General features: G+C 36.7%; 1 long non-coding RNA gene across 2 annotated transcripts in view; it reads right to left on the bottom strand.

Annotated features, from left to right (window-relative positions):
* Nucleotides 1–8,734, bottom strand: part of LOC137398840 (uncharacterized) — a 78,235-nt gene extending 69,501 nt beyond the window's left edge. The window contains exons 1-3 of one of the 2 annotated variants that reach the window (XR_010979022.1): nucleotides 8,578–8,734; nucleotides 8,284–8,421; nucleotides 6,980–7,723 (exon numbers count right to left, since the gene is read on the bottom strand). This is a non-coding gene — a long non-coding RNA (uncharacterized lncRNA). The remainder of the gene's footprint in view (nucleotides 1–6,979; nucleotides 7,724–8,283; nucleotides 8,422–8,577) is intronic. The other variant, XR_010979023.1, reaches the window with a different exon arrangement.
* Between the last annotated feature and the right edge of the window lie 13,150 nt (nucleotides 8,735–21,884).

The following is a 21,884-nucleotide window of genomic DNA, read 5'->3' as shown; positions in this document are numbered from 1 at the left end:
TCTTGCAAAATTGCACATATAACAGTAGAGAGGCAGTTGTACAGCAGGTCTGAATCTTTTGGATCTGCTAGCCTTTCATTTAAAAAAAACATTCACCCGTGTTTGTTAGTGTGAATACTCAACTGTTTGCATGCTTGGCATATCAATCAACATGCCGTATGGGGTTAGCTCTGCCGCCACCCTGGTCCACACATTCATAACAATCGTGTTAAGCTCCAATGAAACTACCTATTTGCCATGACTTTAGCCTGAGGCTTCTCTATGCGTACAGTGACGGTATGCAGCCTGATACAAGCTTAAGAACTGTATGTTGAAGGCTCATAGCCTGAAGTGCTTTGACGGGCATGACTCATGTTTATGTTGAAAGTAAGCATATGTAGATTTGCCAGCCTGCTCAGCTGCGAGAATATTACGCTATGTATGGAAGCACTATTGTAGCTCGCATATATAACATTTTATTAGATGGCAACACACGATTGCTCACAAATACAAGGACAGGATTAACCAAATATGTTGATTGATACGTCATGCTTGTGAAGTGTTGACAGTAGTAAACACAAATAAATGGTTTTGCTAAGTAAAAAGCCGGCGGATCCAGAAGGTGCCGGCCTGCCGCGATATTGGCACATTGCCTGTATACACTTACCAGCATGGATGTTTTGAGAAAGAATGATACTATGCACAGTTCTTTTGCATCCAAGAATATTTCAATGTTAAATCAGCCTTGTCAATTTATTATATTTTCATTTATTTTTGGCTTATATGTTTTTTTAGGTGGTGTGAACCATTTGATTAGTATTGATTCAAACATTACTAAAAGTGTTAGGACTAAATTAAAATAATACCAATTTTTGTGTAAAAACTCACCTTTATTTTTAAAAGTCCAGCATATATATATATATATATATATATATATAAAAAATATATATATGCAAACTAACAATTGAATATACAAACTAACAAACTTATAAAACAATGACGGTAGTGACAAAGGATTAAAATAGCAAATGAAACTTACACCCTTACACACAACAGCGGTCCATGCCCAGTTTCATACACCTGAAAGTCTTGACAGTCAAAAGAAAGCGTGAGAGTTATTAGAACTGATGTTTTATATATATATGTCTTTTCTGGTCCATATTGAAAATGTTTAGGTGCTCAAGCTATAGTCTAAATGTAGGGATTTGGAGTGAATTTGGGATTTTGAAATTTTTGAGTAAACATTGTTTTAAATACACCATAAAGATCTACTGATCAGAGGTACTGGCTAACTCATGTTATAATGGTCATGTCTGACAGAGGAACTCAGGGTTGTGTGTTTCTTTTAGCATTTCTCTTAATTTATCTTATTTGATTTATTATCTTGAACCTTCTTAATGTTTAGCATTTCAAAGTTTCATATGTTTAAATAAATTTGTTCATATTTTACTTTTCAGCAGTTATTTTGATACTAGAAGAACACAGAACCAGTTTGGCGACAAAAAACTCGCGATGCAAGCTTCAAGTTGTGATATGAGCAAACACAGACTTATGAAGTACAATGTCAACATCAACTGTTAAATAAACAGCAAATATCTATGTTTATATTCTCAGTAGAATGATTGTAAACAGAATGTGATGAAACTAAAAGAGAAATACTTGATTTGATCAGATTAGTTTTAAGTACATCAATTGATGTCATCGAGTACCTCTTGCTGACATTTTGCAGCAACAGCAAACTAGTTGGTGCACATGACGCTGGACTGATTATCATATTTCAATTATTACCAGGTCAATAGTGTTACACACTGTTTGCATAGAGAACCATCAGAAAGATTGTTACAGACTCATGAGTCATTACAAATTTTTCTTGTGTAGGTTACGACTTGATATCAAAAATCTCAGTTGAAGTGGGAAAGAGAATTTGTTTGTGTCGACACTTGATGATTCAGAGTTTATATATCTATGTTTATAGAAAATCTCACAAGTGCTTCTCAGGTGCCCATTCTGATTGTCTCTAACTCCCCATAACAAATATGTTAAAAACACATGCAAGGTTGGTTGAGTATGGTAATGTCAACAATGTTCTGCTGATTTCATTTTGTAGGTCTCAGTAGTAGCTCACTGAATCACTCCATGGAATATCTTGATAGAAATTTATTATTTATATTGAGTTTATTATGGTTTATCATTTTCTTTATTTGGTGAAAATTGGATATTTTGACTTGGTTACTTCTGGAAGTGCAGACATTTAAGTATATTGTCTTTCATGGTTCTCCAATCACTACTCATGGTTGTTTACTGAGAACAGCAATTTCAATGTAAATTTCCTGAATGTATTTTATAGGACAACAACAACAACAACAACAACAACAACAACAACAACAACAACACCAACAACTTCTTCGTAATTCCTAAAAATGTATTCATTAGACACTCAGTCTATTTCCAGCAACTCATCAACAGCTTTTTTGTATACAAGGAGAGACTGGAGAGTATTAAATAGTTCTTACTTGTCACCATGTTATGACTCAAGCTCATAACCAGAGCCATCTGTACTGATAGTACTCAACCTACTGTATGTTCTTCATGGCTTTTGTAAAATATGTCAGAGTAGATTCTTCGAATGATTTCTACCAGCTAGACCGTACTGGTTTATTTTGGGAAGACAGTAGTATCGACTGGAAAATTGTGAAATGTGTTTTTATTGTGAGATGTAAGTTTTTTGTACTTTAAAGCCATGTCTTTAAAAGCTAAAATAATAACATTTGTCACTAATTATCTGCCACAAATCGTTACTATAATAAAATATGCGTATGCCTAAAGTCAAGGTTAGAGCTTAGAATAAAATGTTGCTTTGTATGGTTTTTAACATGTGACAATATGCTTGGTGGCCTTCCATTCTAACATCTTCCCAAATCAACCACCTTAAAGTACATAACTGTATTTAATAATTATGCAAATAGTTATCCTCTGTACTTTATTGTTACACTTGACAATCACTCATAACATACTAGATTGTTGGGGTACTGGTAGTGATAACGATACAATAATATTTTTTTTATAATTCATGTACTACCTTTTGTTTATTATAGCTTTTTATTAAATAGCTGTAAGATAGTAACAAAATAGCTATATATTCATATTTAGCGAGGCTATAACTCCAAAACAGTGAAGCAAATGGAAATACTTATCACGTAGAGAGTAGGTTGAGGTTTTCTTTTTGTATTAGTAAAGATTCGAAAATAAGTCTATTACTCTAACATATGAAACGTGTAAATAGCAAAGATTATAACATTTTACTATGTTATAAACCTTTGCCTACATCCCAACTATTTGTCTTGACACTATGCGCAGGTGCTTAAAAAGAGTCACTGATTGATTACTGAAGTTCTGAACCCTTCAATGTTTACAGCAGGAGGAATCATATATCACTAAGTCAGCTATAGACATCTAGACCAGTGGTTCCCAACTGATGGTTCATGGACCCCTAAGGGGTCCACCCCTAGGGGGTCCACAAGAAGTTTTGAGGGGGTCCACAGGCTGGTGCCGGTATTGATTTTTCTAGCTAGTTATTTACAGCTATTTCTGTCTTATAGTGGTTGGATCAATGATATAAAACCCTAAAATGATAGGCCATGTCTGTCATATGGGCAGGGTTTAATGATCGAGCTCTGTTGGAATTGTGCTAGCCTGGGTTTCGGGGCTTCTGCAATTCCCGCGGGGTGGTCATGCTGTCTTGTTGGGTTTTTGGGTCTAGACTTTTATCACCTTATGTGCATCAATTGCTGGATAGTACCTGATTTCCAGCTAGTAGTACAAAACAACAAAACCTGTAACCAGCATACACGTAATTCTCTCCCTCTTCAATTTCAACGATATACTAAGATCCATGGAAAATAAAACATTTCGACTTACAATGCATTGTTATAAACACCATATATTATGATGTTTATAAAAGGGTTCGTGACTTTTAAATAAGGAGCTCAGGGGGTCCATGGCTCAAAGGTAGTTGGGAACGACTGATCTAAACAAAAGGTAACCAAGACCGGCAGTACTGTCAGTCATCAAGAATTGGCACCGTGTATATCCACATGTGTAGTGGCACCGTGTATATCCACATGTGCAGTGGCACCGTGTATATCCACATGTGTAGTGGCACCGTGTATATCCACATGTGTAGTGGCACCACATATATCCACATGTGTAGTGGCACCGTGTATACCCACATGAGTAGTGGCACCGTGTATACCCACATGAGTAGTGGAACCGTGTATGTCCACATGTGTAGTGGAACCATGTATATCCACATGTGTAGTGGCACCACATATATCCACATGTGTATGTGGCACCGTGTATACCCACATGTGTAGTGGCACCGTGTATATCCACATGTGTAGTGGCACCGTGTATATCTACATGTGCAGTGGCACCGTGTATATCCACATGTGTAGTGGTGCCACATCTATCCACATGTGTAGTGGCACCGTGTATACCCACATGAGTAGTGGCACCGTGTATACCCACATGAGTAGTGGCACCGTGTATATCCACATGTGTAGTGGCACCGTGTATGTCCACATGTGTAGTGGCACCGTGTATATCCACATGCGTAGTGGCACCGTGTATATCCACATGTGTAGTGGAACCGTGTATATCCACATGCGTAGTGGCACCGTGTATACCCACATGAGTAGTGGCACCGTGTATACCCACATGAGTAGTGGCACCGTGTATATCCACATGTGTAGTGGCACCGTGTATATCCACATGTGTAGTGGCACCGTGTATATCCACATGTGTAGTGGCACCACATATATCCACATGTGTAGTGGCACCGTGTATACTCACATGAGTAGTGGCACCGTGTATACCCACATGAGTAGTGGCACCGTGTATATCCACATGTGTAGTGGCACCGTGTATGTCCACATGTGTAGTGGAACCGTGTATATCCACATGTGTAGTGGCACCACATATATCCACATGTGTATGTGGCACCGTGTATACCCACATGTGTAGTGGCACCGTGTATATCCACATGTGTAGTGGCACCGAGTATATCCACATGTGTAGTGGCACCGTGTATATCTACATGTGCAGTGGCACCGTGTATATCCACATGTGTAGTGGTGCCACATCTATCCACATGTGTAGTGGCACCGTGTATACCCACATGAGTAGTGGCACCGTGTATACCCACATGAGTAGTGGCACCGTGTATATCCACATGTGTAGTGGCACCGTGTATGTCCACATGTGTAGTGGCACCGTGTATATCCACATGCGTAGTGGCACCGTGTATATCCACATGTGTAGTGGAACCGTGTATATCCACATGCGCAGTGGCACCGTGTATACCCACATGAGTAGTGGCACCGTGTATACCCACATGAGTAGTGGCACCGTGTATATCCACATGTGTAGTGGCACCGTGTATATCCACATGTGTAGTGGCACCGTGTATATCCACATGTGTAGTGGCACCACATATATCCACATGTGTAGTGGCACCGTGTATACTCACATGAGTAGTGGCACCGTGTATACCCACATGAGTAGTGGCACAGTGTATATCCACATGTGTAGTGGCACCGTGTATGTCCACATGTGTAGTGGAACCGTGTATATCCACATGTGTAGTGGCACCACATATATCCACATGTGTATGTGGCACCGTGTATACCCACATGTGTAGTGGCACCGTGTATATCCACATGTGTAGTGGCACCGTGTATATCCACATGTGCAGTGGCACCGTGTATATCCACATGTGTAGTGGTGCCACATCTATCCACATGTGTAGTGGCACCGTGTATACCCACATGAATAGTGGCACCGTGTATACCCACATGAGTAGTGGCACCGTGTATATCCACATGTGTAGTGGCACCGTGTATATCCACATGTGTAGTGGCACCGTGTATATCCACATGTGTAGTGGCACCGTGTATATCCACATGTGTCGGCTATTATTAAATCTCAGGGATTGTTGTTTGTCTGTTGGTCTGCCTGACATGTGTCTGAGTGACAAAGTTTTTGGAACAAAAAATTCACCTAACACTGGACTTGACTTCGGATTCTCCAAGTCTGCAGACAGACGTTTAATGAACAATAAATAATTATACAGATACTTATACACCTGCCAATGTTTGATAGCTTCACGCCTTGCTATCACCATTTCACAATGAGAGATAGCGAATTCATAAGAGCTCATAGCAGTTTTTTACCAAATGCTGGCCTAGTTTATAATAACAACTCTTATTATAGTAAAGATTAGGTAAATATATATAGTTAAGACATAGTAGAGCCCTTATGATAGTAAATATACTAGCATTTACTAGTTACTCAAATTCATTGGGTATAAAAGTTTTACCCCAACCTTTAGAAACTTTTCTATGCAAAACCCTTTTTTATTACACAAGAAATGCCAGACACTTAGCTAGTATGGTACATAAATTACATGATTTAGCCATTTTGGAAGGTCAATAACCTTCTATTTGAGTTAGTAAATCTTTGAATCGCTAGACCCATGGAGTTGAAGTAAAAAGGAAAACAAAAGAAAAAAATAGTCTAAATAAAGGTGGAGTTGTGACAATCGCTAGGACTGACATATTCAGGTCATCACTGATGAATCATGTGGAATAAATCCCTCTTCTCTCTTGAAATATGTTAATAAATTACACCTTCCCTCTTTGAGAAGGTTTATGGAGCATGAGTCACAGGGAAATGGTCAAATGTGGTTAAACGCCGAGAATGCTGTTTCAAGATGAAGAGAAAAGGAAAAAAGAAATATTGATAGTGTATGTGCTCACTTCTGTAATGTCTTTCTAGCTCATGTGATGTCTGATCCATTTTGTGTATTAACATCCGGTTTAGTGTCCGCGTGTCTAACGAATATCACAACATGTTGATGCGTCCATATACTAAATATGTTGTCGATGACACATTGCTGATGACACATTACAACTTAATTGAAGTGATGTACAGTACTGACGACTTACAGTTAGTCACATTCTTTAAAATAGTGACGTGTGCATTTGTTTCCGCTGTCAACATTTGCCACTATCCAAGGACTACTACGGATACATAAAAACTACTCTATACACACACAACATCAAGCTTGTTATCAACGCCACAAGAAAAGGTGAAGGAAGACACCAAAGCTTACATTTTTACGGGTTTCTGTTTTAAATACCCATTTTGAACATTTACCAACTGAATAAAATTTGTTGATTTTAATTGTTTAATTCTTTTTTTTAATGAAGCAAAAAAAGATATTGTAAAGAAACAGTATTTACTCCCTTTACTCAGTTTTCTTTACTCTCCACAAGGCAGTCAAGTGGCGAACACACCAAGAGTTAGCCACCAATATTTATATGCATTTGTACAATCTATATAGATATAGGAATGTCATGAATTTCAATGCCATAAAAATAAGCATGCATGCAGAGAGCGTGTGCACTATGACTCTGCTGGTATGATCTAGACTGGCTCCTATTCTATGCTTCTTTTAATGATAGCGTCTGCCTCCTGCTCATCGTTTCCTCCATCTTCCGTTGTGATGCAACTTGTGTACATGACTCGGTCTCGTATCCAAATGATAATGTACACAGCCAGGCTAGCTGAGCTGACTAATTCTGTTTATGATAACTTGATTCTGTTAGCCAGCTGGCTGTTTCACAATGCCACTACTTGTGACCGGCCAGCAAACCATTCGGTGTTGGTCCCTAGCTAGCTGCCACTACAAAATGCTACACAAATCAAAAACGAGAAATAGGCTCGAATTACTATTTTCAATGCTCAAAAATGCAGTTAAAATAGTTAGTTTTGTTAAGAGTAAAACTATCATTTGGTTTGAATGTTGTATATGTGAGTACGTTTGCGAGATTCAGAGGCAGAACATGTTTTCGTATCACTGTCACTTACCTGAGTCGTATGTTGGTGGTTAAAAGTCTTCATTCAGTGTAGCTATTTCGAAAAATTTCTGTTCAAGCTTTTGCAAGCCACTACTAGAGTAGAAACTGGGCTTATGAGTGACATTAACAAAACTGATGTTGTTGTCAACTACAATTCAAGTTTTGGTAGCTACAGAGGATTAAACAACTTCCCACCCCAGAACAATTGCTAGGAGAAGCATTGGAAAACAAAGAAACGATGTTTTGAATTTTAACATGAAAACCAAATTTCTTTTTAATGCCTTATTTGAGAACTAAATACAAAAAATTGTTTGAATGGAACTAGAAGTTTTTGAAATGAGAAAAAGCCTACAATGATACGTTTTCAAATCTAATAACTACTTACCTCAATCTCGAGAGCCACAGAAGCAACAGATACCAATAGATGACATTTTCGTGGTGGTAAGGGCACCTGGCACATTTCCAGCCACTAACTAAGTATTTTCTGTTGCTTTAAGCAGTAATAATCAGGATGAGGTTTCTGCTACAAATACATGTAAAACCAAACCAGTTGATAATTGTACTATTTTTGCATCTTCTGCAAACTTTGCATTTGAGAAATAGTAATGATGAATCAGAATTTCAGTACAAAGTTACTATTATTGAATGCTAAAGATAAAACTATGCTTGAGTTACCCACCTTTGATGACCTTTGTAAAACTGTTGAGAAGGTTAATACAGCTAAGACAGTCATGGTTAAAGTAGCTTAAAGTGAAGTTCTTAGTGTTGAGATTGTTGTTCTTAAAACAACTGTCAATACTGAAGCCCTTCTAACCAACACGCTTGAGGTGGCCAAACCACTTCATGTAGTTTCAAGCCATGAGAGCAACATAGAGCTTGAGGAGACATTGGAATTTGATATATTTCATAATGAGAAGTTGACAACCGGGTGCATACTTTAACTGATGAGTATGTTGCTATACCAATGTGCACTGAGGATTCATTTTTCCTTTATCCTCTGAGCAATTAATTATTCATCATAAATCATTCACACGTATCAAGCTAGTTCAGTGAAAAACCCTTTGCTCGCTCACTTAACTGGCACACTTTGCAGGATAGAATTTGTCAGTGCATAAGCACCGATGGTCTGCAAAACAGGCCAGAAGTTTCCATTGCCATCATTGCCACCATGCATACTACCTAATACCACTGCAGTGCAGAAGCCATATGGTCTCACAATTTCACTTTAGAAACTCCAATTAATACAGTATAGAGTATAGCATACCACTGTCGGATCTTTCTAACAAAAATCACCAAACATCCTGGTTTTTGGGTGAAAGTCAGACAAGAAAAGCCAACTGCATTGATCAAATCGGGGCTAAAAAATATGCTACGGTATAATGAAATAACGCTAGGAAATTTCCCTTCTGTTAATTCATTGTTTTAAGCAGATAACATAGCTGACCCTGTGTATCATACCAATTTCAAACATTGCACTGATTACGAATTCATTGTTTACAATTCGTACTTATATGAGACTACGGTACTCAAGGAGCCTGGTGATACTGATCAAATAGAAAGTACAATTGGTGTAATGGGTCATTGTACTTACTTTTTGGGCTTCTGCACCCTGAGAAACAGTTCTGATCTATTATAAAGCTTGATGCAAAAGAGGAGTGCAAGTACCTGCCACACCAGACTTTCAATAAGAAATTCCAAAACAGATGTTAGATGGCTGACCGCTGTGCGTTAGCTCTGAGTTTTGATAGATATAAAGTAGTTAAACAGAATAGTGATTGGAAAGTGTAGAGTTGTCAGGTTAGAGTTGCTAACAATTCGAGAGTTATCCATAGTACATATTAAATGCTAGAGGGAACGGTAACCAATTCAGAAGTGAATGCCAAATTGCAATCGCTTGAGTTGAGAATTAACGAAAAATTACAGTCATTTGTTCAGAATTAGACAACAGAAATTTTTTTAGGATAGCTTTTTCTTCATGACCGGCGTAGGCGGGTCAAAACAAGTATGTCTGTTAGGACAGGTAAAACAAGTAGGAAGTCGGCTCCTCTTCAGCTATTGTAGGTGTGCTGGCATTCATTTTTGACAAAAGTAATAAATGCAATTTATCAGTTGAGTAGTCTAAGCAAAGTGTTTCCATGCGTCTCAAATTGTCCATTTATAGTATCAAAGGGTAGTGGCATTCCGGCATAACCAATAGCTTGGCTCTAATTTTTTTGATAGAACTGCACTGGTGTGTAAACTTCTCCTATAATATTGACCAGATCTCCACTTACTGACATAATAGCTCAAACTGTTCTTTTTATTTTACACACTAACCCAAAAACATCGCAAATGAATTTTACAACAGCTGCGAATTTGAGCTTGACTAGCGGTAATTTGAGCGTGACAAGCAGTAAAAACATATTGTTTCACACAAGCTACCATGGCGCTCACCGTTGATTCATATACACACATCACGCAATGTTAGCTGTTTTGATTGAGAAGGTTAAGCAGAACAACTCTGGCGACTACTTCCTGCAACCATTCCTACAAGTGAGCCCAATGGCCTGTGTGTATTATTTAGAAATATAGGGTTTGTTTGGCTTATTGCTCTTTGCCTGCGTTGTCTACCTGCATGACTTTGTGATGCTGATTGCAAAGCTCTGGGCTTTTTCGATTTCAGTGGAATGAATTAGAAATGGATCAGATAACTGAGGTTTACCAGTTTGCTTCTCTACATGCTTTTCATACATGTTCTCAATCATTGGTTCAGGGTGAGTAGTATAAAGCCTGGTTTCCATATGACAGTGCAAGGCGCGTGACAAGGCACACGACGTTGTGCGTAGGCCAGTTGTGATATGGAAACGTCAACGCACGACAGTCGCGCGACGTGCGTACGCTGATCGCAAGTATTCAACAGAATGGATCTTTGCGATGGGTGCGTGCGATTATGTATCCCACAATACACCGCTAGACCTTTTCAACCTATCCCACAATTCCAGCGAAAGGCTTTGTTCCGAAGAAATCGGTCCCTGTACGAAAGAGTAACGAGCCTTATTAGCCTGATTTTTATATGACAGCGTAATTTCGCAATGGAGGTCTGTTTTTCCGAATAAATATGTCTCTCCTACGAAAAAGTAAGAAAAATATCCACCCTGTCTAAAGCATAGAGCTTACGAGCGATATGGAAACACTGCCTCGTGGCTCAAGAAATGCATTGCGCACCATCACTGGGCCGCGTGCAATCATTGTGCTGTCATATGGAAACCAGGCTTTAGTCACGTTAGAGACCTGATTTGGAGCACTAGAAATGTTTGTGTTTTCATCCTTATTTCATATTGACTTTTTTTACCATTACTAAGAAAATATATTTTTATTCCATGTTGCATGTCGTTTAAAACGTTGCGAACCCTAGTGCACATCAGCAAACACTTCCAGAACACTGCGCAAATAACTATTATGCAACAAAGAAATATCCAAATTTGTTTAAAGCTAAAAATTCTGTATCTAGGCTAAACGTCATTTAGTTCATGCACTATATTTTTAGTCAATTAGTCAGCTCAGCTGCATGTGTTAGTAGAGAAACCTGAAGAAACATCTAGATGTTCAAAAACATGCCTTTGATTTAAAACTGATGGATTGGTTTCCTGTGATATTTTCAATTGAAGGCACTCCACTGATCATTGATCTGTAGCTATCACTGAATAGTTTTTAATAGTTGTGCAAGGGTGTACCAACAATAAGTTATGAGTCAATTTTGGCATGTAGGCAAACAAAATCGTCATTCAATAAGTGTCGTACTACCAGCGTAGGTTTTCATTCTAACAAGGTTTTAGTTAGCTGTGTTAGAGATTGCACTGATTAACAGCTACTGTGAACTGAAATTCTGAACAAATGACTGTAATTTTTCGTTAATTCTCAACTCAAGCGATTGCAATTTTTTTGCATTCACTTCTGAATTGGTTACCATTCTCTCTAGCATTCAATATGTACTACGGGTACCTCTCGAATTGTTAGCAACTCTAACCTGACCACTCTACACTTCCCACTCACTATTTTTTTTAACTACTTTTTATCTATCAAAACTTAGAGCTAACTCACAGCGGTCAGCCATCTAACATCTGTTTTGGAAATTCTTATTGAAAGTCTGGTGTAGCAGGTACTTGCACTCCTCTTTTGCATCAAGCTCATATAATAGATCAGAACTGTCTCTCAGGGTGCAGAAGCCCAAAAGGTAAGTACAATGACTCATTACACCAATTGTACTTTCTATTTGATCAGTATCACCAGGCCTCTTAAATACCGTAGTCTCATATAAGCACGAATTGTAAACAATGAATTCGTAATCAGTGCAATGTTTGAAATTGATATGATACACAAGGTCAGCTATGTTATCTGCTTAAAACAATGAATTAACAGAAGTGAACTTTCCTTGAGCGTTATTTCATTATACCGTAGCATATATTTTTAGCCCTGATTTGATCAATGCAGTTGGCTTTTCTTGTCTGACTTTCACCCAAAAAACCAGGATGTTTGGTGATTTTTGTTAGAAAGATCCGACAGTGGTATGCTATACTCTATACGGTACCAATTGGAGTTTTTAAAGTGAAATTGTGAGACCATATGGCTTCTGCACTGCAGTGGTATCAGGTAGTATGCATGGTGGCAATGATGGCAATGGAAACGTATGGCCTGTTTTGCAGACCATCGGTGCTTGTGCACTGGCAAAATCTATACAGCAAAGTGTGCCAGTTAAGTGAGCTAGCAAAGGGTTTTTCACTGAACTAGCTTGATACGTGTGAATGATTTATGATGAATAATTAATTGCTCAGAGGATAAAGGGAAAATGAATCCTCAGTGCACATTGGTATAGCAACATACTCATCTGTTAATGTATGCACACAATTGTCAACTTCTCACTATGAAATATATCAAATTCCAATGTCTCCTCAAGCTCTATGTTGCTCTCATGGCTTGAAACTACATGAAGTGGTTTGGCCACCTCAAGCGTGTTGGTTAGAAGGGCTTCAGTATTGACAGTTTTTTAAAAACAACAATTTCAACACTAAGCACTTCACTTTGAGCTACTTAAACCGTGACTGTCTCAGCGGTATTAACCTTCTCAACAGGTACACAAAGGTCATCAAACTTGAGTAACTCAAGCATAGTTTTATCTTCAACATTCATTAATAGTAACTTCGTACTGAAATTTCGTTTCACGATTACTATTTCTCAATTGCAAAGTTTGCAGAAGATGCAAAAATAGTACAATTATCAACTGGTTTGATTTTATTTGTAGCAGAAACCTCATCCCTATTGGTATCTGTTGCTTCAGTGGCTCTCGAGATTGAGGTAAGTAGTTATTAGATTGGAAAACGTATCTTTGTAGGTTTTCTCTCATTTCAAAAACTTCTATTTCCATTCAACCAATTTTTTGTATTTAATTCTCAAATAAGGCATTAAAAAGAAAATTGGTTTTCATGTTCACATTCAAAACATTGTTTCTTTGTTTTCCTACGCTTCTCAAAGCGATTGTTCTGGGGTGAAAAGTTGTTTATTTCTCTGGGGCTACCAAAACCTGAATTGTAGTTGACAACAACATCAGTTTTGTTAATGTCACTCATGAGCTAAGTTTCTAAGCTAGTAGTGGCTTGCTAAAGCTTGAACAGAAATTTTCCTAAGAAATATACATGCAGCATGCTCTTTTGGATTTTCACTTTTTAGGTTTTTAAAGTAATATAGCCTAAACTGGCTTTCCTCTGATTTTTCACCCTGGCTCACAATTTTTCTGAATCTTTTGTAATACTGTTTTACCGATTAGATCTCACCCTGTTTAACCCGTTTGCTGCCATATATGCATTTATGCGTTTTCTAGAGTCTGCTGCAACAGACGTAATTTTGCGACTTTCCCAGCAATTGCGTCGTTACCTGATTTTATTATTCGTTGGCAACATAACGCATGATCTTTAAGACTTTTATGGAATTGACAGTGTTGTCCGAAACTTTCTCCAAAAAATTAGCCTAAAACAACAAAGCAATTTTAAACTTTTGTTTGAGAATTTTTAATCTAAAAATGAACATTTTTATGTGAGTTCGTCAAGTACCGCGTGCGAGTCAGAAAACAGGTAATTAGTTATGCTGATGACATTACAGCCAATTCAGATTCAGATTTTTGTGATTATACAAATAATTAAAGCAGCCGCACTGTCTGTGATAGTGGTGAAAGCAATAGTTTTGTAAGTTGGTGGTAATTATCCCTAGTTTATTGGATCTTACAAAGGCGAGAGCTTATGTTGGCTGGCTCGCTCCTGTCCTCGTAAATATCTTGGAACCTACATAGAAGTGAGCTTATTAGATGTGTCTCCTTCTTTTTCTCCAAACTGTTTTATACTCTATGAAACAAAGAGCTTATTAGAACTGGCTCTTTTCTTTTCATATTGTCAGTTTTCGCCAATGGTCAAGACTCTAACGTGTTCTCTAAGCGTCTGCTCTGATCATCTAACTGGCAATCTGTGCAGTCTGTGAGCATCCTGTAGATCTCATCTGCATGCAAACAAGCATTTTCATGTCTTCCTTTTAACTTCTCCTCTTCTACTTCATTCAGCGTCATCATGGTTTCTGTACCAGGCTTGCGCTTCTCTTTAGCTTTTAGCAGGTCATGGTCTGTCAGGCTTTCTAATTTTGTTTTTGTTGACAGCTAGTGGTTTTCTCTTCACTTTTGTTTCACAGCTTCCAAGGCCAAAATGTGAGCGTGTGCTGATCTCACACTTGTGGGTGTCTCGTGCAAATAGTAAAGTCGTAAAGTCGTAAAGTCGTAAAGTCTCGGCGTAAAGTCTCGTGCAAATATGACTTTCATTTTAAACTTGAAGTAAGATAATATATTTGAGTAATGTACGCTGGGCATATAGCAATCACATGTAGAATACTGACTTTATAGAGCTAAAATTCTTTTTTGTAGAGAGTTTATAATGTCATGATTGACGTCAAAGCCTAAAGATTGCTAAACACAAATTGGTATACATGACACACAACATTAGCCAAAAAATGCATTTTATTTTTAGATACAAATTTTGCCCCGGCACTTTACAGACAGATTAATCACAACATTGGCTTTAAGAATAAACCTTAAAATAAACCAGGATGAGATCATTCATTTCAGAGATAGTTCACAGCAATGCATGTCAGCAATGACTGCCAATATAAATAAATCCATAAACATTGTACAACTTGTGTAACTGAGTGGCTTTCCTGGAAATTTTATCACGATTCTGCTGTAACAAGATAAAGGTTGTCAAATAAATGTATGGTTGCCTCGATCAATAGAACTGACATATTCAGATCAACAGCTATGAATCGTTCAGAATAAATCACTCTTCTTCTTTGAGATATGTTTATATCTTGCAGCAGCTTGACCCAAATTGATGGCCAGTCATACCAGTCATACCTCCCATCTATAAAATGAAAACCTAGATTCTAGAAACTAAGTTCATATGCAAGTTTATAGGCTTGGGCTGTAAAAACTATAGAAATATTTGCATACTTGGCCATGTTGTTAGCAGGCTGTAAAAAGAAAAGGTAATTGATGTTTGATAATCTAGATTAAACCTTCAATGACAAAAATGTTACAGTTGTAAGTATTTTTTTTAGCCATCCTTAACCAGCCGTGTCGAAAAAAATTTAAATGTTTGATAATATGTTAGCCGTACCATGCATGTTAGGTTCCAGTAAAGTACAACACATACTAGTGGTAATAGTGATGGTAGCAGTGATCTATTACAAACACAGATTAATCACATACAATTATACCACTATATACATGTATATGTAGTGGTATACAGAGTGGTATATATATTGGTACACTTAATATACAGAGCATGACAAAAACTGTAGTCAATATGAAAAATAAGATTATGAAAAATAAACTATGATTTAAAATAGAGCAAAGGCTCACCAAACCACCAAACTGCCAAATACTGTGAAGTTAAAGGAAATCAAGACAGTTGATTGAGAGCGTCTAATCAAGAGCATGAAATGTATGATTGCTAGTACAGGTCCGTTGTCAGTCTTTCATGGTTTTGTGTCTCTTGGCTATTTTTGTCTTTGAGTGGGTGGTCTCTTTTAACTAAATGCAGTGGAGATAGAACCAGTTTTCGATTGCTTTTCCCATTCTTAGTTGAAGTAAGTTATTGCTCTTCGAAAGGTATTGGTTAAATATTCATCATACGGATACAGGCATGAATTCCAAAATTTAGCTTTTTTGACAATCAAAATAACTGTAGGTCTATGGCTTCATTTTTCTTAGACATATATTGAGAAGAGTCATGGCATGGGCATGGTGGTGGTTAAGACTTCCTGTTTCTATTCTACTGTTCTCCTAAATCAATCACAACAAAATCATTTCATTAAAATGTCTTCTGGCCTAGACAACCAGATAACTGTCATCAGTATACTAAGTAACAGAAAATGAGTAGAATTATTATTATCAAATAAAATTCACCGCACATAGTAAAAGTGGGTTGCTTGGTTCTAAAAGTTTAGGAGCTACTGATTTGATGCCTGTGTCCAGCTTGTTGACATCCTGAACCCAGGTTCTTTACAAGGAGCTGTTTTGTAGAACCCTAAAAACTTGGACTGCTTTCAGATTGGTTTGTTCCCTCAACTGCCAGAAATTAACTACTTTTACATGCAAACCACAATCATATTCACTAAGCGAGTGATACAACTATCGTTAAAATATTGTAGTGCTTTTTTTGGTTAGACAGATTTTAATCTCAATAAAATGATCGGAAAAGAAATGTACTTGGAAGGTAAATTATTTGTTTATTCAAGTAGAATTATGTAGGTCTAAATTATTTATTTCTTACTCCATAAATAAGTGAGGTATTGAGGAAAATGTATAAGTATTCAATTAAACAAGTACAGACTTGGTTTTAAAACTATCATATTTGTTTCTGGTTTTGATCGAACAGATCTCTTCTACACTGTTTTACTAAACATGTAAACACTAGTATGCTACTCTGTTCAAATACAACAGCTGATTGAGTTTCACTGAACATAAGTTTGACAGAGACTTTCATATGCCTCATATAACTCTTAATAACTACTGGTGAGAAGCCAAAACTAGAACAATGTCAGAGGTGGATCAGTAATGAAGTTTGTTTGAATTGGTGTTGATGTCACAGTCAGTGACCATGTAAAAATAGTATCATCAGAAGCTCTTAAAATGAGCCTGGCAGTAATTTATCTTCTTCATCAGTCTTGAATATTTTTAGAACGCACAGATTTTCTTCAGATGTCATTGCTACTATAATCCCAATTCTATGACGATTTTCTGCTTGATGTAAGGGCATAAGAACCAATGAAAACTTTCCACAGTCAAGTATAATAGCCAATCAGAAAGGTCAAGCTCATAGCCAAGCAGAATTACATATGCCTTAACTGACAAGTTCTTGTTCATACTAACTTCAATTCCTAACTCTTAGTGGATCGTTTTCCTACTGCATGTTTTCTTTCTGCCTCAATCATTCTGATTCAAAATGAAATAGGACTCACTTCAAGGTATTTACTTGACAGTTAAAATGCTTTAACTATGATCTGTTGTACATCATGTTGATCTGATAATTCTGCGCTAAGTTTTAATCAGTAACTACTAATATTAGTGACAGAAGGTATCTACTGATTTATGTAACTGCTGTTTTTAGAGTTATATGAACATATACATGGAAGGAACGTGGAAGAAACATGACACAAGTTCCTCATATACATGAGGAACTTGTGTCATGTTTTAGTAATTCTAATCGTATATCATTTATAAGTAATATCTTAGTCTGATATTCATATGTACAGATAAACCATCTGCTATGTAAACTCACCTACACAATGTAGGAAAAGCTTTCACTGACATCTTCGAGTGCTTTTCTGATTTGCCGTACATGGGTTATTTGTTTTGTTATTGTCTGTAAAATAACTCTGCCTTTTAGTTAGATGCATCCTGCTTTGGCTCAAAGTAAAATTTACAGAAATCTTACTATGTTAAAATCTACATTCATCTGTCTAATTTCACAGTTAGAAGTTGGGAGTGTGGTTAGAGGTAGAGACTAAATCGGTTGCAATAAACAAGGTTTGAATTCATGACATTAAACTTTGTAGCATGAGACTCTTACAGCTGGGCTAATCATATACCTTTAGTAATATTGGAGTAGTTGTACCCTTTCTTACTCTTTGTGTACTGTGGTGCTCCTGCCGATTCTTCACCGCACACTAAACTGCCTGATACAAGAAATAATGAACGTTAATCATATTCTTAATAATCATTTTGAAGGCCGTCTAATTGTTTTAGTAGCTGAACAGTTGTAGGTTTCATCAAACAAGTCAGAGATGGTAATAGTGATTTGATGAGCTTTCAAAACTACTGTGACTGCAGTCAAAGATACGGCAGCACATTTATGTAAACGCTTAAATTCTTATGTCCTACTAGTTGATATGAAAGCTATAATAATACTCCAACCTCTATTAATAACTAGTTAGCTAGTTATAAAGTACATAGTAACAGTGGTAAGTCTTGATGTGTTGGTATTCTAGTGTTTTTCATGTTCCCCAGGCCTTCAGTATTTTATACTACAGGTACAACAATACTTAATATTTAATACTCGATGTTTATTCATTCCAGGGTTGGCATTGTATTGTAAAAAATTCACATGTAGGGGTAAAGAGACAGTTCTGCTTATAAAATGCAAACTTTCCCTGGTGAAAAATGTCAAAATTTTATAAAAATGCGTACATATTAATAATTAGTAACAAAATAGTAGGTTAATTTAAGTAACTATAGTTACCTACAGTAACTGTATTGTATTTAGTGTATTGTAGTAGTTATGATCTGCAATAAAATGCAACATTATAATGTGTGTGCCAAATGCAGTGTGTACGGTAAAGAGTTATTACCTTCAGGACTGCTTCAAGAGTGATTGTTTGAATGAATATCTTGTTTTAGTAATTATTGCAATTGTCAATTGATTGCAACCATATTCCTTGGAAATATTAACAATACAGGCGCCTTCTTCCTATTTATTTATAATCTCCAGCTTTGTTGTCATGGAAATCATTGTTTTTTTTGTCCTGTAACACTTGGATCAGTCTCAGATTGTATAGCCAACAAATTAAATATAGTTACTTATAGCTTTATACGTATGCTGAATAAAAATTTATAGTAAATGTGTGCATAACGCTAAAAATGAATATTCGCTCTTGCTTATGTACCTTTCACAAAATTCCCCATGTGAAATGCTGACCTGGGTGAAATCGGTCATCGTGTCTCTTTGAAGTGTTGTGAAAATGGTTTTGGTTAACCGCAGTTCGGCGTCTTTGTTATTTCGACGTTTGTGACGAGCAAACCGACAGCCAAATTTTAACCTAAGTGAAAATTTTCTTGAATTTTTATGGTGATACAAAGTTTCTATAGTGAGGTGAAAACTTCACTATGTTCAACTTCGTAGGATGAAAAAACTGTTCACCAGGGTAATCACATCCTAACGGTGCTTTGTACTTCGATCTTTAGAAAAGTTGCAAAAGCTTAATAATAAGTTTGTATAATGAGATAAAAACTTCACCCTGTTCAACATTGTAAGGTTAAAAACCATATGTCAGGGTGATCGTATCCTGAGGGAGCACTGCACATAGATCTGTAGAAAGATAACAAAAGCTGAAGAAAAAGTCTGTCTTATACCAGAATTAAATAATCAAAATCAATGCTAAGTATTTTTGAGCCAATAACTCTTAGGATGTCAAATTTATGGAAAGAGCTCATTGGTGATTTTCTGTAGTTGCAAGAAGAGAGATGGTCAAATTTGGTCTAATAATTTAAAAGCAATTTCAAGCAGTTTTTGGAAAAGATTCTATTTTGATTGCTAACATTAGCCAGCTTTTACTAGGTTACTTTCATATCAGTAAATCGTGCGCTCTGCATTTGTACTTTTGTAATGACACTGATAGTGTATTGCTATACATATAAAACTGAAGGTGACTGGGGAGAGTTAGAAAGAGTTTTATAAAGTGACAGAAAGACCAGAGAATATCTGCACTATTGTACATTGCTCTGGTCTTTAAACTTACTGATTTCAAAACAGAAAGTCACTATAGCAGACTATATTTACAAAATCATTCTAGCGCAGGATAATAAAAACTTAACGATGTGACCTCAGAAAGCTGGGCAACAGTGTAATATATTGTTCATTAGACATACTCTGACAGATGTACAGAGCATAAGATACATGTAAGGTATTTTTATGAACTCAGGACGCAAATGAGATAACTGTGTTACTAGATTGAACTATTACTGCCATTTATTAGCAGATGAGAAAATATTGTTTGCCATCAGGGAAAAGCTGGTTTTTATATTAGCCAACTATCAATCATCTTTGAGGAAACTACTCCTAGCCATAAAAATGATCAAACAATAATTATCCTGCTAGAGAGTCAGTAGATGGACCTAAAAATATGAAACAATTTTTACGGTATTAAACTGTCTTGATTCACAGGAACTTTTACTGGAACTATACAACTGGTAGCTACGAATGTTCACTGAAACAAGCTATTTTCTATTTTTATTAACAACTGGGTCTGACGCAAAGCGCTTGTAGCAAGTGTACTATAAATACAGCAGATAGAGAAATAGTTTTAACCCTAAACATTGTTTATTTAACTCTCTTTTTTGCTGGTGGTGAACAGTCTGTATCTACCGCTGACGTCATAAACCAGAACTCAAATTTATGTGTACCATATCTGCATCAGCAACCACGAGCCTCAATGTATGTACTCAATATAACCAGTATTTACCTGCTGACACCTTTTAGTTTTATATATGAGATACAAGCTACTACTACAACCATCATGATTATTTAACTTATACAAGTTGTAATGTTTGTATAAAATAATCTATATATGGTAGAGCCAATTTCGAAGGCACTTTGAGCTGCAATGATAAATTGATATACGTATGATTGTTAGCACAGTAGAAGTAATAAGTTATTTTATACTTACTTCAAACAGCTTTTTGTAGAGTTAAAAGAGGGCGAGATGTCTTCTTTTTTATGACTAACATTAGCAGGTCCACAATTTGAAATGTTCTAGAGAAAGTTGGTTGTTTGGAAGCGTTTGTAAGCTTTGAACTTAGTGAAAATGTATGTAGTTTAGTCATAAAAAATATTTTTTCTTTATGAGTTTTAAATTTTACCAGAACTCGGGTATCAGTGAAGCTGGAACAGCTTGGTGACAGGATACTAACAAGCTACATGTAAGTAGACAGCTGATAGGGAGTGTCAGATGAGACAATAAAACAGTTTAAAGGAGAGGGTAGATGTGCTGATAAAACATTCAATGTAGTGTCGAGTTAGTGAAACATGTTTGATGTCGAGCCTAAAATAACGGATCACATTGAAGGAAACAAGTCGCGTGCTTCTGTTTGCATTGGAAGCCAATTCATCAATGACAACCGGAATTACAGTTGCTCGTATTTGCCTTTTTCAATCTAGTCAATGAGTAGGAGATCTTTTCATTTCTCTTCTTTTTTTCTGAGTATGTTGCAGTCATTAAGTACTGCTATGTTATGGTATCCCTCTTGTTCACTTTGTCCACCACCATGATATTAGACTGGTTTTCCTGAGCGTGTTTGTTGTTCTGTATGTAAAAGTCCCAGAGAGGCTTAGAGCTCTCATTTTCATTGAATTTTTTTATCTATTTACCAGTTTTGTAGTTTTAGAAGCAGCACTCATTTCATAGACTTCTATACACTATCACTAAGTTTCTATGACACCCATGATGCATATTTGGAGTTTGCGCAAGTTGAAATACTGTGCAATAAAGTGCTTCAATGACCATCTGCATGATGCAATGCTGCACATTTAAGACTAGTACTTGACACTAAGTATATATATGTCTAGGTCAAGTATATATAAGTCTAGGTCAAGTATATATAAGTCTAGGTCAATTATATATAAGTCTAGGTCAAGTATA

Source organism: Watersipora subatra, chromosome 6 (assembly GCF_963576615.1).
Source record: "Watersipora subatra chromosome 6, tzWatSuba1.1, whole genome shotgun sequence".
Taxonomy (NCBI): Eukaryota; Metazoa; Bryozoa; class Gymnolaemata; order Cheilostomatida; family Watersiporidae; genus Watersipora; species Watersipora subatra.
This window is presented reverse-complemented; position numbering and strand designations above follow the sequence as displayed.